Here is a 6222-nt window from a genome sequence, read left to right on the forward strand (position 1 = left end):
ATAACCAAAGAGACAAGTTATCCAGGCTCCTGTGATTTTCTTTAGATTAGTTTCTGGAATTACAAAACATAACATTTTCCCATTATCCTTGTACTTGACTACCAGACATGCGTAATTAACTACACTCCTTCCACTGACCACAAAGTCTGACTATAGTGCAGAAAATCTTCAAGAAATTCCTTTCTATATGAAGAATAGCCAGACTGACCACAGGTAACTACATGTGAGCCTTCGTTTTAAAAGAAGGGCCTGTCAGGAAATGTAGGGGAGGCTTGGCCCAAATGGAGAACAACAGAGATGACTAAGCCAAGAATGAAAACTTTAATAACAAATTGCAAAATAAGAGAGAACTGATACATGTTGTTACGTACCCCGTAACTGGGTTGCCAAACCAGCAGAAGTGGATCACTCAATTGGAGTCTGGATTACTAGAACTAAGAAAGTTTTATTAAAGAAACAAGCAACACAGTACTCTAATCAAAAGGATAATAAATGCAACAGTTCAGCAATGATAAACATACATGTACACAGAATTAAGATAACAGGATCAATCAAGCTCTATCGTTGTCTAGGGGTAAATGACCAGTTTCAAAGTGACTCAAAGTTCAGTTCAATTTAGTTCAGTTCAGTTTGCAGTAATTGCTGCCGTGGCGATGGACAGTGGGGGGAAGGAGGGAGAGAGCAAAACGAATGAATATTCGAGGCTTCCACACAGACCTTCGCAGTTAGCTTTCGGGCGAGTCCTTTGTGATGTCATCTGAGGTCACCGACCGTGACCCCTCCGTTTCCAGGTACGATTGTTTCTCTGCGGTGAACCTGGCACCCAGGCAAGGGTGGACACACACCAGGTTCCCGCCGATCGTGCCTTTCCACCCTGTGCGTCTATGGCCCAGTCCCGCAACTGGCCTTCCAAAACTTCCCACCGACTTGTGAGAGACGCACCGCTTCCAGGGTCTTGTTACCTCGGGTGTCATGTGTGTCTTGCCTTAGCGAACCTGTCCCTTTTTATCCCCCTGCTGGGGTATCGCCTGTCCATCACTTCAAACAGTCCAGGGTTCAAAGGGGGAGCCGATCTTGACAGCTCTCTCCTTCTGTTACTCTCTCTCCCGTCCCTTCATTACACATCTCCAAATGCTGCTCCATTGTTTTCCTTATCTCTCTCTCTCCTGAAGACAGGTGGCAGACCAACTGCTGATCCCAGTGGTGCCAGCACAGGACAGCTACATCTTAATCTATGTGTATTCTTGTCACAATGTCAAGGCAACAACGTAACTGAAGGCCAAGAGCAACTGGCTGAGGCTGGCTAATTCAAACGAGTGAACAAAGATTGTGGATGAGAGGTGGGTTAAAATAGGTTGCTGGTCATGAGTTGGAAATGAGTGGCAGGTGACTCCTGTTAGCTGGGTGTGACTGAGCGAAGCCTGCCTGTACAGGCCTGACAGGACCCCCCTTCCTACAGCCAGCACCCAATGGCACAAAGCAATCCAGATGGGTCTGGTGGAACTCCTCAACTCCAGGACATAACCTTTCCAGTTGACCAGGTAACGCACATCCCGTCCACAACGGTGTGAGCCTATCAACTGGCGAAAATGTACACTGGACCACCTTCCGCCATCCTAGTTTCTGCAGGTGCGGGCTCAGCTGGGTTGAGTGGTCCACAACAACGGGCTTGAGGACACATCAAAGGTAGGTGTGACCCTGAGGGGTGGTGGCAGCTGGAGACAGTAAGTGATTGAATTGAGGCGGTTGGTAATTTTAAAGTGAGTAATGAACAGGGGACAAAGAAAGAGGGGGAGAGAGAGAGAGAGAGAGAGAGAGCGAGGGAGAGAGGGGGGGAGACAGAGTGAGAGAGAGAAAGACAGAGGGGGAGAGAGAGAGAGAAAGAGAGGGAGAGGGGGGAGAGAGAGAAAGAAAGGGAGAGACGGAGAGGGGGGAGAGAGAGGGGAGAGAGAGAAAGAGAGGGAGAGAGGGAGAGAGGGAGGGGGAGACAGAGTGAGTGAGAGAAAGACAGAGGGGGAGAGAGAGAGAGAAAGAGAGGGAGAGAGAGGGAGAGGGGGAGAGAGAGAGAGAAAGAGAGGGGGGAGAGAGTGAGAGAGGGGGAAGCGAGAGCGAGAGAGAAAGGTGGGGGAGAGAGGGGGAGAGAGAGGGAGAGAGGGAGAGAGGGGGAGAGGGGGAGAGAGAGAGGAGAGAGAAAGAGGGAGAGAGAGAGAGGGGAGAGAGAGCAAGAGAGAAAGGTGAGGGGGAGAGAGAGGGAGAGAGAGAAAGGTGGGGAGAGAGAAGGGGAGAGAGAGAGGGAGAGAAGGAGAGAGGGACAGAGGGGGAGAGAGAGAGGGGGAGAAGAGAGAGGGAGAGAGGGGGAGAGGGGAGAGAGAGGGGAGAGAGAAAGAGGGGAGAGAGGGGGGGAGAGATAGAGAGGGGGAGAGAGGGAGAGAGAGAGAAAGGTGGGAGAGAGAGAGAAAGGGGGAAGGAGGGAGAAAGAGAGGGGGAGGGAGGGAGAGACAGAGAGAAAGAAAGAATGTGTGTGTGAGAGAGAGATTTTTGTGTCATCACTGAGAACATACAGAATTAATCTCATATCATTCTTATTTTTTTCATGTGGTTTCTCCAACAGGATGCAAGTACTTCTTTGGAGTAACCAAAGCCAGTGTGAATCAGATACTGTAAACAGATTTATAAGCATTAAGGGTAATCAGATTGTCTGGAAAAAAATGTCTGTTCTGTTTTTAGCCAATGATTGGGGTTGGCAAGTATTTATGTTGAATCACCTATCTGATATCATTGTGAAATAAAGACTTTTTTCTAATGAGTAGCAGCTACTACATGGATATAAATCTAAATAATGGGAAATAGAGGCAAAGTAGATTTTAGCTGACTAATTTATTAAATATCAATATGGCAAGAACCCATTGCTGCTCAACATTATTCCTAAACACAGCTGATATAGCACACTGTAGTTTAGCATGAATAATAAATGATTAATGAGTTGCTCAGTGCAGAAGTTCCATTTGAACAGGGTTCATTCAGGTTCTTACAACTGCTTGTATATGAAATTCAGTTATGCAGACAATCTTATTATACAGACAAACTTACACAATTCTGGAATGAAGAATTTAAAAGACCTTTCTAAAATGATGCGCCCATTGACCTCCCCTCCTCACATCAGGCAACTATTGAGAAGGTGTTTACAGGCTAATCAAATTGTATATCTGGCTAGCCTCTACACTTGTACTTCATGCTATTTTAAGTTGCAGGCTTTGGGAATCAAACAAGCTTCCTGCTTTAAACAGGTGATGATTTAGTATAAAATCCCAAATGGAATTTGGTGAAGTAGTGTAGGCTCAGTGTTCTCTCAGATCCCGTGCTGACTTTGTCAAGATGATCAAGTGCCAAGGAGCAAGACTAGAAAGTACAGTAATTCAACTTTTTTCAATTTTCCTTGTGGTAAGGAACACAAGAAGCTTCTTTGCTTCCATAAAAGTCATTAGGTGTCTCCTGCCTAAGATTTTCCTCCGCCGATCCTAACAATGGTAAAATCTGTGTCCCTTCATGTGTGTAACATAACCCTGGTGTGCCATTTATGTTGTTCTTCCATTCCCACATTCACATCATTCCTGGCAAGATTGGTAAAATTATGGATGGTGGGAATATGAGCCCCATATAAGTACTGAATCTACTTTAGACCTTGTTTGCCAAATTAAAAGATGGGCTGGTTTTTAACTCAATTCCAATCAAGCTTAGTTTACTCAAGTGATCCTTGTCAGACTGGATCAAGTTCTTATCCGAATAATTTATCAAAGTTGGAGATGAAATTGTCTTAAGAGGCTTGGTACTTAAGTTAAGCTTTTGTGACAATGAAGATGTTGAAAAGTTCAGGAATAAATGATTTTCAGAAGCTATCTTTTGTTGTTGAATTGTTAACTGATGCTTCATTTATTTTACAGCTTCCTCTATATTTACCATCTTCTCCCAATGACCAGCAGCCTGCAATGTGTACCCCCTGGAACCGTCATAGTTTGCACAACATTGAACTCTCACTGGGGCCAAGTGTAACATCAAGTGCAAACAGAGAACGTGTCAACAATGAAAAACCAGCAAGTCAAGGTGTGCTGATCATCAGTACTAGCATCACTATAGTATGCTAGTTCTGTCCGACAGTGTCTAACAGCACATTGTTTATATCAATTTGTCTTTAATCTACTATGCTGATCAGTTGTGGGTGAATTTTACAGAACACTGTTCCTGTATCACTTTCATTCATTGTAAGAGTTTTTTTTTAAAAGCATTGATATTTTGATCCCACGTTGATTTGTATTCCTGTGTACAATACCTTATTCTGGTGTATTCATATCTACCTAGGATATTTCTTTTGGCAGACATCTAGCGGCGTCATTGGTTAGATGTACACAATATCCTCACACTCAGGCTTCAAGTGCTTCTAGAACCATCAGGATGCTCAGAAGGACAGCCATACAACTATAAAATGAATGTTGTAACTTCCGTTAATGCCCCTCCTCCCCTTCTTACCCCATCCCTTATTTATTTTTATCCCCCCCCCCTTTGTTTTTCTCTCTCTGTCCCTCTCACAATCATTCCTTGCCTATTCTCCATCTTCCTCTGGGCTCCCCTCCCCCTTTCTTTCTCCCTCGGCCTCCTGTCCCATGATCCTCCCCCTTCTCCAACTCTGTATCCCTTTTGCCAATCAACTTTCCAGCTCTTAGCTTCTTCCCTCCCCCTCCTGTCTTCTGCTATCATTTCGGATCTCCCCCTCCTCCTCCCACTTTCAAATCTCTTACTAAATCTTTTCTCAGTTAGTCCTGACGAAGGGTCTCAGCCCGAAACTTCAACTGTACTTTTTCCTATAGATGCTGCCTGGCCTGCTGCATTCCACCAGCATTTTGTGTGTGTTGTTGTAAACCCTCTTCCCTTTGACTAATATGCATGGCTGCACACTCTCCAACAACTGAGAGATTAGACAGCAGCCCTGGGCTTGAAATGGCTCAAGAATTTCCACCAGCAAAAATGGATGGTCATTCTCTACCAACTCCTGCTCTGATAATTTTTAAAACTACCCTTGAGGTCCTATTCAAAGTCATTTAGAAAATCTACACATACAGCCTATATTTTGATTACACAGATAATAAACTCAGTGCTCCATGATTCTTAACCACATCTGTGTTCATTTCCTTTTCATATAAATATTACATATGTCTTCCATTCACCATAAATGCTCATTTGGTCAATGGCCATGTTATAAGGAATGTCCTTTAACTTCCCTTTTCCAAATACAACAATGATCCTTTTTAGTTACATTGATAATGAATAACTTCTTACCAGAGTTCTTAAAAATGTGCTTCCTTATTAGTGACTAAAATGCCCTAGGTTTTAGGAATTAAAAACATGAAAAAATGTTATATAATAGTTTGCTTAATTTGCCTTTTAATCTAGACCAATTTTGAAAACGTAGCTAGCAATTATTCTTGCAAGTTTAATTTCTATGAGCTCTTGCAATGGGAAGCTGCTGTAAGTGAAAGATGAAAACAGCATGTCATATTCTCCAGAGCCCTTGAAACTTATTTCCAAAGGGCATATAATGATGTATGGCTTTATCCATTCAGAATAAAGAATTGCGATTGATCAGTGTGTAATCTGAACAGGAACTATAACTTAAATGTGTGAATTCAAGACTGGAATGACAAAATAATAAAAATCATAGAAATTTATGGCACAGAGGAGGTCACGGCCCATAATGTAGTTAGAGTGAGAAAAACAACATAAAACAATGAATTTAACCTTTGTTTTATTAATCTTCAGAAGTTAAAAAATGGAATAATGATGTTTCACAAAGCAATGGTTAAGTTTCAGTACAAACAAAAGTGTTTGGCAGTCATAACAACAAAGCATACCATTAATAAAATTATCTGGATTAAAATAAACAAGACCAAAACCTTCCGTGGTAGGTTTAGTAGAGAACTATGTCACAAGTACAAGATGTATTTGAATATATCTTCAAGAGGTTAATAATAGACAGCTCATCAAGGACAATAACTTCTGGATTTCATGTTTAACTACACCTTCATTTGCCAGAAGCTGGCATGAACCTTATGCATAAATACTATTAAGTCACCTTAGCTTCATCATTATTTTGACAGTAAATTCAACATCATGTGTATTCATTTCAATAATAAACACAGGCATGTGTACTTTTTGGGAATTTAGATTATT

General features: G+C 42.4%; 1 long non-coding RNA gene across 1 annotated transcript; it reads left to right on the plus strand.

Moving 5' to 3' along the window:
* The first annotated feature begins 664 nt into the window (after positions 1-664).
* Positions 665-4538, plus strand: LOC134343423 (uncharacterized). Its single transcript, XR_010017225.1, has 3 exons — positions 665-791; positions 1173-1340; positions 3942-4538. It is a non-coding gene; the product is annotated as an uncharacterized LOC134343423 (long non-coding RNA).
* The last annotated feature ends 1684 nt before the right edge of the window (positions 4539-6222 follow it).

The sequence above is a fragment of the Mobula hypostoma genome, chromosome 3 (assembly GCF_963921235.1).
Source record: "Mobula hypostoma chromosome 3, sMobHyp1.1, whole genome shotgun sequence".
NCBI lineage: Eukaryota > Metazoa > Chordata > Chondrichthyes > Myliobatiformes > Myliobatidae > Mobula > Mobula hypostoma.